The following is a 10,079-nucleotide window of genomic DNA, read 5'->3' as shown; positions in this document are numbered from 1 at the left end:
CTTATGATTGCCCAAACCAAAAAAACCTGGAGTGAACAAATCTCAGCAAACTTCAAAGTACATCCAAAAACACAATCCCTACTCCTACCACTTTGTATAAATTACTTCTTTGATTATTCCAAGTAGTCTTCCCCACTTAAAATTATACACCTTGCTACTATAGAGTTTTCCCATAGCAGTCAGCAGTCAGAGGCCTACCTACAGGCTTCATGTAATTGGGCCTCTCACTACCTCTTTTTTCCTACCCTCCAACTACTTCACCTTGTGATCTCTCCCCCAGATTTTACTTGGTCACCACTCTTCCATAAGGTTTTGAAATTTCATAAAATAGACCCCTCCCCAAGTCATTATTTCCTATCCTTACCCTACTCTTTCTCCATGGCAATGTGTTTGTCCCACTTAATTTGTCTTTGTCCTTCCCCTCACTGTTACAGTCTGAACGTCCCCAACCCCGACCAATCCACGTTTGGAATCCTAACCTCTAAGATGATACTAGGAGGTGGGGGCTTTGGGAGGTGATAAGTCATGAGGGTGGAAACCTCATGAATGAGTAGTGCCCTTGCAAAAAAAGTTCCAGAGATCCCTCATGCCCTTCCACCAAGTGAGGATACAATGAGAAGTCTGCAACCTAGAAGAGGGCCCTCACCTAACCGTGCTGGCACCGTGATCTCAGATTTCAGCCTCCAGAACAGAAATTTGTAAGCTATGCAGTCTGTTAATTTGTTCCAGTAGCCCAAAAGGACTGACAGCCACCATGTAAACTCCATAAGGCCAGTATTTGTTTTTTTGCTCACTATTTCCCAGCATCTAGAATAATGCCTCATAAGTACTTGAATCTTTTTGTCAAATTAGTGACTCTCTCCCACTGCCCCCAAACTCTGGGTAGATTAATAAGGTCCCTTGTTTTTTTAAGTTTGTCTAAACTAGACTCATCTGAAGAGTACTAGCGGTAACTTGCCAAAGCCAGAAACTAGAACCTTAATAATAAAGATAAAAATTCCTAACTAGAAAAAGAAGCCAAGGTGAAATTGATAGTAATGTTTAGAGGCCTAAAAATGTGGCCCAAGGTTTTTCTGGCCTAGCAATGTGGGGTGGGAGGCAGGAATGACTAGAATAAATTTGCAACTCTATTTTACACTTTCTGGCTAGAGTCCAATTCTGTTGCTACTCAATCTATGTGATCCTGAAGAAAAATTACATTGCTATTTACCCAGGTAGAATTAATTTTTTCCTCAGCTTTTTATTTTGAAAGTTTCAAACCTACTCTTAGAGAAAAACTATAAGAATAGTATAATGTACACAAACACATACACCTTTCATATAGATTCAATTTACATTTTGCCACATTTGGACTCACATTTGCTCTCGTGCACACTTTCTCTATATGTTTTCTGAAAATGATACTCCAACCTAAATATCGCAGTACACATCTTCTAAGAACACTTTCCCCAAAACTATTAGACAATTTAATACTGATATAGTAATACTATTATCTAATACATAGCCCATTAAAAATTTTTCCTAGTTGTCTCAATATCTTTTAACTTTATTTTTCATCTAGAGTCAAATCAAAGATCATACATGGCATTTAATTATATCCTTTTATCTAAGAATAGTTCTTTTGCCTTTTTTGTCTTTTCATGATACTGATATTTTTTAAGGCCATTCGTTTTGCAGAATGACCCTTTGGATTCACTCAATTTCCTTATGTTCAGAGTCACGTACACATTATTGGTAGGAATACTACATAAGTGTTGTGTCTTTATCAATACATCAGTTACCAGGGAGACTTAAGATGTCAGTTTTATGCTTTGCTCCATACTTCTTCATTATAAAGAAACCTTTAATAAGTAATCTGTGGAGGTGGCTTCGTTTTTTTAGTATAACATTTATACTAGAAATTCTATCTATAACAGCAAGTAAAAAAATAAAATTTACAGATGGTACATGAATAGATGGGGAATGAAGAGAAAACCCAAATTTTGGAAATAAACTGCTTCAAGCAAAGACCTTTCACTATTTCAGATACCACTGTGACTCCATTCTCCAGTCCTAAGGCTGCTTTTTGAGGGCTGTGTCTCCTCCTTTCCTGTCCTCCAGTATCGAAAAGAACAATGAAATTAGTGAAAGCTCTAGACAGAGGTGCTATAGGGTGACCTACATTACTCAATCTGTGAACAGCATGAAGGATGTAATTCAGCAATTAGAGAAAGAACCATTGAAACAGTCATTTCAGTAAGCCAAAAACAACTGAATATCAGCAATTTCACATGGTTAAACCTAATACAATGCTGCATCATCAAAGCCACTTGCAGTAGGTCAGGAAACATAAATATATCTTTACACTAAAGAGAACGCTGCAGCTAAACCAGCCTTTAATAATTACAAGCTTCAACTCGAGTGAGATCAGAAGAGAGAAAATGTTCCACCTAAATCACAGGCTCTTCAACAGGTTCTTGTAGCCCCTGATTCAGAGTGTGAGGATTTAAGGCAATGGTGATGGGGGATGCAGAGTCCACATGAGTGACTTCACGAGGTCCATAAACCACTGATTATAAAATGTAAGACTCAATTTTTCTAGGGAAATGGTCCATTGCTTTTACTGATCTCTTGAAGGGATCTGTGACCAAAAAATGTGTTAAGAAGCATAGATTTCCTAAATGTGAAATCAATCTACCTTACTGGTCTAACTGGCTTAAATACAAGTCATACCCTCCTAGTTCCTGTCCTGCTTTGCCATCTCAATCTTGCCTTTGCATTTCTTAAGCATTGTTGGTCCATGAAGCCTTCCCCACTCAGCCCACACTGTTTCACTCAAATTCTTACACTCTTATTTTTCAACTTTTTAATGTTCAATTCAGAAACTTCTTATATTCCTCCACCTTCCTTTGGATCATTTTAAAGCAAATTCTAGAAATCAAAATTTTACTCTTAGTATGTACCTCTAAAAGATTATTCTACAATACATCATGACCACATCTAAAAAATGTTAACAAGTTATTATTAAGCAAACACTGGAATGTTCAAATTTGCCTAATTGTTTCATGACTTTTCCAACTGCTAAAGAGTCAGGAACCAAATAAAGGTCATGCCCTATACTAGCTGATATGTGCCCTAAGTCTCTTTCAAACTATAGGTTTCACTGCCTCTCTCTCTTTTTATAATTTTTGTAAGAGTTTGAACCAAACTGACGACATATGCCAAGCAGGAATATCTCAAATGCTCCCTAGGTTTCTTCCCCCTGCTTTGCAATTTCTTTGTTGAGGAAACTAGGCCACTGGTCCTGTAATCTCCTACATTTTACATTATGCAGATTGCACTCCTATGTCATTTAGCATGTTCTTCCAGCCCTGCTTGATCTGAGTCAAATTCAGTTTTTGACAAGAATAGATGGTATGTACTTCCATCAGTGGATACATAACGCTGGTTGACTCTACTGTGATGTTAGCAGCCACTAATGAGCATTACCTAGATCACTAATTTCATTAAAAGCATACTACTCTACTTCTATTTTTTCTTCATTTTTCAGCTAGAATACCTCTATAATGAGAAACTTTCCCTAGGTACCTAGTTACCCTGAGGTACAGTTCATATAGGAGAGATTTCTTTACATACTTGTTTTTAGAATGAGTTGGTTCTATAGTATTAATGAAAATGGAGATCAATGCAGTTTCTTGGAAGTTATTGTGAACTCATGGATTTTAACTTATTTTATGTGTTTCAATTCATTGTAGTTGTTCTTAATGATGCTCAAATTGTTCTAACTTTGGCTTCTTGGAGCTTCTTTCTATTGGCTCTTAAGTTCTTTTGACAAGACCCCAGTAGTCAAAGGCAGTCTCCTCAATGAATAATGTTGGGAAAACTGGACAGCCACATGCAAGAGAAGGAAAATAGACCACTATCTTACTATACTCAAAAATTAACTCAAAATGGATTAAACACTATAAGACCTGAAACCATAAAATTTCTAGAAGGAAACATGGGTAGTAAGCTCCTTGATATATGTCTTGGCAATGATTGTTTTGGATTTGACACTAAAAGGCAATAAAAGGAAAAATAAGCAACTGGGACTATATTAAACTAAAAAGCTTCTGCACAATAAAGGAAAATCAACAACAAAATGAAAAGGCAACCTATGAAATGGGAGAAAATATTTACAAATCATATATCCCATAGGGGTTAATATCCAAAATATATAAAGAACTCATCAACTGTAAAAAAACAATCCAATCAAAAATGAGCAGAGGATCTGAACAGCCATTCTTCCAATAAGACATATAGGTAGTCAACAGATACATGAAAAGGTACTCAACATGACCATCCGAGAAACGCAACTCAATACCGCAATGGGATATCACCTCACAACTGTTAGAATGGTTTTATAAAAAGAAAAAGTAATAAGTGTTAGAAAAGATGTAGAGAAAAGGGAACCCTTTGCACTGTTGGTGGGAACGTAAACTGGCACAGCCACTATGAAAAACAATATGGCTATTCATCAAAAAATTAAAAACAACTACCATATGATCCAGCAATTCTACTTCTGGGTATTTATCCAAATAAAACAAAAACACAAATTAAAAATGATATATGCACCCCCATGTTCACTGCAGCATTATTTATAAGAGTCAAGACATGAAAACAAAAAGTGCCCATTGATGGATGAATGGATAAAGATGTCTCTCTCTCTCTCTCTCTCTCTCTCTCTCACACACACACACACACACACACACACACACACACACACACGAATACTATTCAACCATAAAAAAGAACAAAATTTTGCCATTTGTGATAACATGAATGAAACTTTGAGGGCATTATGCTAAGTGAAATAAGTCAGGCAAAGCCAAATACCTTATCTCAACTTACATGTGGAATCTTAAAAAAAAAAAATAGCTCATAGATGCAGAGAATTAGTGGTTGCCAAAGGCAGGTGGACAAGCATGTGTGCTTGCATGTGTGTGTGTGTGTGTGAGAGAGAGAGAGAGAAATGGGTGAAGAGGGTCAAAAAGTACAAACTTCCAGCTATAAGTCTTGGGGATATAATGTACAGCACAGTGACTATAGTTAATAATACTGTATTGTATATTTGAAAGTTGCTAGGAGAGTAGATCTAAAAAGTTCTCATCAAAAGAAAAAAAAATTTCTAATTATGTATGTTGACTGATGTTAACTAGACTTATTGTGATCATTTCACAATATAGACAAATAGCAAATCATTACTTTGCACATCTGAAATTAATGTTATATGTCAATTATACCTCAATAAAAAATAAGAACAAAGTCTATCAGGATATTAAAAGTACTGACATAAAAAAAAAAAAAAACCCAGCAGTCTGTTCATTTCCCTTCTTACTTATATAACAAGGTGTTTCAGGCTCATCTTGTTCATTTCTACCTCAGTCCTGTAAACAGCTACTTCTATTATCCCGTCATTTATTTGTTTAACTTTTCTGTGTCCTTTTTCCCCTCTAAAAAAGACTATAAATTTAAGGATTGCACATCTAAATTTTTTTCAGCATTTTCATTCCAGTGCTAAACAGAACAATGGTACACAATAAATATTCATGGACTTGAACTAAAAGATTAGCATCTATCTAGCTATTCTACAAGTATCCTATTGAGTCAAAAAAGGCACCACTGAAAACATTAAGAACTTACCTTTACCCCAGGTGGTCCAAGGGCATGGCTCACTCTTGCCCTGCTAATTATTCTTTCATGTTATAGGAAGACCTACTCCAGTTAGTGAGGGCTCCCTAGAACAGGGATTCTAAAAAAAGAAAAACCATTTTTTTCTATAATGAAAAGAATGAGGAAAAAAAGAATTCTCTATGTGCATTATTTTCTTAAAGTTGAAAACCATTATAGGGTAGCATTTAATAGTCAACATCTAGGGGATCAAACATATGGTAGCTGAAGGAAACTAGACTCTGGGTGGTCATCACACAATAGAACTATAGATGCTAAATTATAATGTACACCCAAAAATTATATAATTGTATTAACCAATGTTACCCCAATAAACTTAAAAAAATAAAATAAAATAAAAATCTTAGAAACTAAAAAGAAGTGATCTGGTAAATAACATCTACATTAATACTTAAAAAAATATAGTCATCTTAATTTAACAAGTCTACAAATTTGTGTAAAGATGTTTGGTCATCTAGAAAGGAAACTGCTGTCATTCCTTAGCTGTAGTCCCCCCTCCCACTGAAGGGGGTTACATTTCACCACCTGGTGACCACAGGAGTAACTGACACCTTACACTTGCCCATTTCAAGTCACTTTCACACACACTGCACTCCCCACTTAAGCAACTGTGTCTTATGTCAATTTACACAAATCTTAAATCCTTTTGAGTTTTACATTGTACCACTCACTATAGCTTAGGTCTTCTTCACTGGCTTTTTCTTACTGTAAGATTTCTTTATTTAAGGATGGAATCTACAGAAAAGCATTCCTCAAATTCATTATGCTTAAGTACAGCCAGGAATTTAAGGGCAATCTAGACATTCCTTAACTGATCTCCATCTACTTCATGAAGTTGTAAGCACTTTGACATAGTCTAATTCAGAGACCTTTCAAATTATTTTTTACTTTTCTAGGCACAGAAATATTTTTTTCTTTAAACAAAATTTTATGTGGAACCCTGATTGATGAACGAGGGGCAAGGAAAACACACATATAACTATCAAGATACCTAAGAAAAAGTCATTCATACTATTAATATAGTTAGGGTATATAAATATCCAATATTTTAAACTCCAACTCTGAAAAATTCCAAATTTATAACAATTATTAACACACAAGCCATTGAAGAAGGAGAAAAGATCCCACAGACCTATTTTACTAGCTCCCCGCTTTCTACCAGAAAAAAAAAAAATCCCTAGGAATTGTACTTTAGATCTGTTCTACTTTTTAGTCTCCCAACATTATTTTCTGTGGGAGCATAATGAAGTGAGTAGTGTCATAGGTCCTCAAGAAAATAGTGGAAGAGGACAGCACAAATTAGGAGAAATTCAAAAGAGAACAATGACATTTGCTTGCTGTAAGTAATACTAGGCACTTTACACAAGTTAGTTGATCTAACAGTCCCACAAAATAGGCAGCATCCCCACTTTACAGATAAGGAAACTGAGATTCTGTGAGATTTAAGAAGAGACTTGCCCAAGGTAAGGAGCAGAGTCAGGGTTGAACCCTTCAGCTGCCTAGCTCAGTGGTGTTTCCTTTAACAACCTCATCAAATTCCAGAAGAGTCAAAGGGTACAGCCCTTTGCAAACCTTTCCACAACCACCCTTTCCCTGTCTTCTTCATCTTGACTCCTTTTGAACTAGCCACATTACCAACCAATTATTTCATTTTGTACCTAACAGCACTGTATTCTCAAGTTGTTGGTATTTTTAACATCAAAACAATCCATCCCTCTCCTTTCTCCCCCACTCACACTAGGAATGTCATCTATACCCCATACAGTATTTAACTTTATTACCTAACATTAGAGCTGGGGAAGAAGTTCTGAGGTCATCAAGTATAAATCCTTCATTTTTCAGAGAAGGACAACCTGCCATAGGCAATTTTGAAAAAATGTGTATCACCCTTATATCATAGGAGGTTTCTCCAGGACAGATTGGTCATGGTCCTATTTTAAAAGGCTCATCTTTGCTGAAGGAAATAGCATCCATGTCTCTGTTCTTCCCAAATCTCTTCTGCTAGAGATCCATGACGGCCTTTGCTTCTAATGCACTGATTTCCAATACTAAATGCGGAGATGATGAATTTGCGGCAACTAGGCAAGTAAGCTTTTGGGTCTACAGTTAAACTGTCCTAGACCATGTTAAGAAGCTGCATATCTTAGAAATCACCAGATTTCAAAGATTCAAACGTTAACAGCAATTCTATCTGGGATGTCACCATGTTTGCTTTTGCATTAATCACACAGAAAAGCCTGCCTGTGAGGTGGTCTAGAAAGCCTGAGAGACCATCAAACACAGACCTGAAGCAACACTGTAAACATAAAAATGATCAGGAAAGGTGGATCAAGGCAACCTAGTGTAGACAGTAGGAACTGGGGCAGGGAAATGAAGTAGGGAAAAGCTCAGGAGATGGTAGATACCTAGTCAGTTAGTAAGCAGTATTTATGACTATTTACTTTAAGCAGGCCTATTACTAAGTACAGTGAATGGCACACAGCAGAAGTACAATAAATATTATGTAATGAGTAAACATATGCTGAAAATTAGAAAATGAAACCCAAAGAAGAGATTCCATACTGAGAATTCATTTGCTGGGGGAGAGAAGACTTGCCCTATAGGAAGTCTGTGTCTTTACCATATGGAAATACAAGTAATGGGATTCCTGCATGATAAAATGCAGCGGACACTGATCATGGAGTCCATAAGTAAACTACCTGTGATTCAGAGCAAGTCTCTCTCACCTTTCTTTTCCTCGGTTTCTCAACCTATGAGATGGGGGTAATACTTCATCTCCAAGGTGTGGACAAAGTTACAATAACATGTAAAAAGGATTCAAAGCCCACATAAATGCAATTGCCTGGCTGACATCACTATTTGCATGTCTCATAAGCAATATCAAACTTCAATCCCAAAGTAAAACTTTCTATCTCCCAAAACCTGCTCATCTGTCCCATCTCAGTAAATATAACCATTTCAGTACCCTGGCAGTTATTCTTGTTCTTCCTCCACATCCAACCCATCATCCAGTCCTATCCATGCTAACCACCACTTATCATTCACTTCCATCTGCACTGTCATCACCCTAATCTAAGCTACAATTATCTCTCACTTGAATTACTGCAGCAGCCAAAATGCTCACCAGGCTTCGACTTTTGCCCTCTCCAATTCAAGCAGACCCATCTCCTTAAAAAACATAATTATTCCTTCATGTCATCTCCCTACCTCTAATCTAAACCCTTTAAGGTGTGCATTGTTCTTAAAAGAGGCCAAACTCCTAAACCTGGCTTTCAAGGCCCTACATGGTCTGTCCCCTGCTTCCTTCTCAATCTACTCCCCCCACCCCCCCGCCCATTCCTGACCTTACTCAAGCGCACTAGATTTTCTGTAGTTCCTCATCCTTTGGGTCTCATTGCACAGTTGGGCCTTCCTTCATTACACTCTTCAGAGGGCAGTCTGAAATACTTATGTATCTGTGCAATTATTTTATTACACAAAAGTATAAAATTATAAACGGTTATAAACCCAACTAAACTGAAAGCTTCACGAAGGAAGGCACTGTTATTTGTTTCGTTCATCTGAAAATCCACAGGAAAACCGGGTCTAGCACACAGTTTGAGACCAAAGATTTGAATGAACCCAACTGAGGTTAAGAGAGACAAAGTAGCCAACGAAAAATCCTAAAACAAAAAGATAAAAGTTCTAACTTACACAAGTTGCCCATTTTATTTCAACACTCTCCCCACCTCCACTCTCAACAGCTCAGACCAAACCATTCAAGGAATCAAATACCTCAGGTCTCCAACCTCAGGCAGCCCGTTTTCTCCCCGCCCCCAAGTCCTGGGGCCAAAGTGAACACATTTTAGCACTTGGGAGAAAGAACATGCCTCTTTTGCGCCTGCAGGTGGCGAGGTCTCGGACCACCCGGGGGAAGTTTTCTAATCCCGACACACTGGCGGGGAGCCTGAACACTATAGTCCAGGCAGCGGTGACATACGCAGGCCGAAGCACTTCGTCAGCTATGAAGGCGCGAGGCGCTTCTTCATGGCTTCTCAGGCGCAATTCAAACCGCGCGTCCGGGCCGGAGGGCCTAGCCGCGCGTCGCAGACGCTCAAAAATCCATTCCATTCAAGGAGAAGGGACAGGACCGACGACGACCCACCCATCTCGCCCTTTAAGAAACACCCCCATTTGAGCCTGGAGGGGCTCGAGTGAACCCTCGCGAGAGCCACCGGCTTCCGCCCGCTTCTTCCTCTCGGTTTGCCGGGCCGGAAGAAAGAGCGCACTTCCCCGCCCCTGGACTTACCTCACAAGGCAGCGCGGCCCCAGCTGTGGCCAATCGGCGGGCTCATTGTAGACCGCGGCTCAGAGAACCAATGGAAAGTCGC

The 10,079-nt window shown here is 38.2% G+C and overlaps 1 long non-coding RNA gene across 1 annotated transcript; it reads right to left on the bottom strand.

The window, feature by feature from the left end:
* Positions 1-2,972: 2,972 nt before the first annotated feature.
* On the bottom strand, positions 2,973-10,006 carry LOC111741148. Its single transcript, XR_002780910.1, has 3 exons — positions 9,484-10,006; positions 5,662-5,770; positions 2,973-3,862 (listed from the first exon to the last, which is right to left on the bottom strand). It is a non-coding gene; the product is annotated as an uncharacterized LOC111741148 (long non-coding RNA).
* Between the last annotated feature and the right edge of the window lie 73 nt (positions 10,007-10,079).

This window comes from Pteropus vampyrus, unplaced genomic scaffold, assembly GCF_000151845.1.
Source record: "Pteropus vampyrus isolate Shadow unplaced genomic scaffold, Pvam_2.0 Scaffold74, whole genome shotgun sequence".
NCBI lineage: Eukaryota > Metazoa > Chordata > Mammalia > Chiroptera > Pteropodidae > Pteropus > Pteropus vampyrus.
Note: the sequence above shows the minus strand (reverse complement) of the source record. Positions and strands in the feature narration are given on the sequence as shown.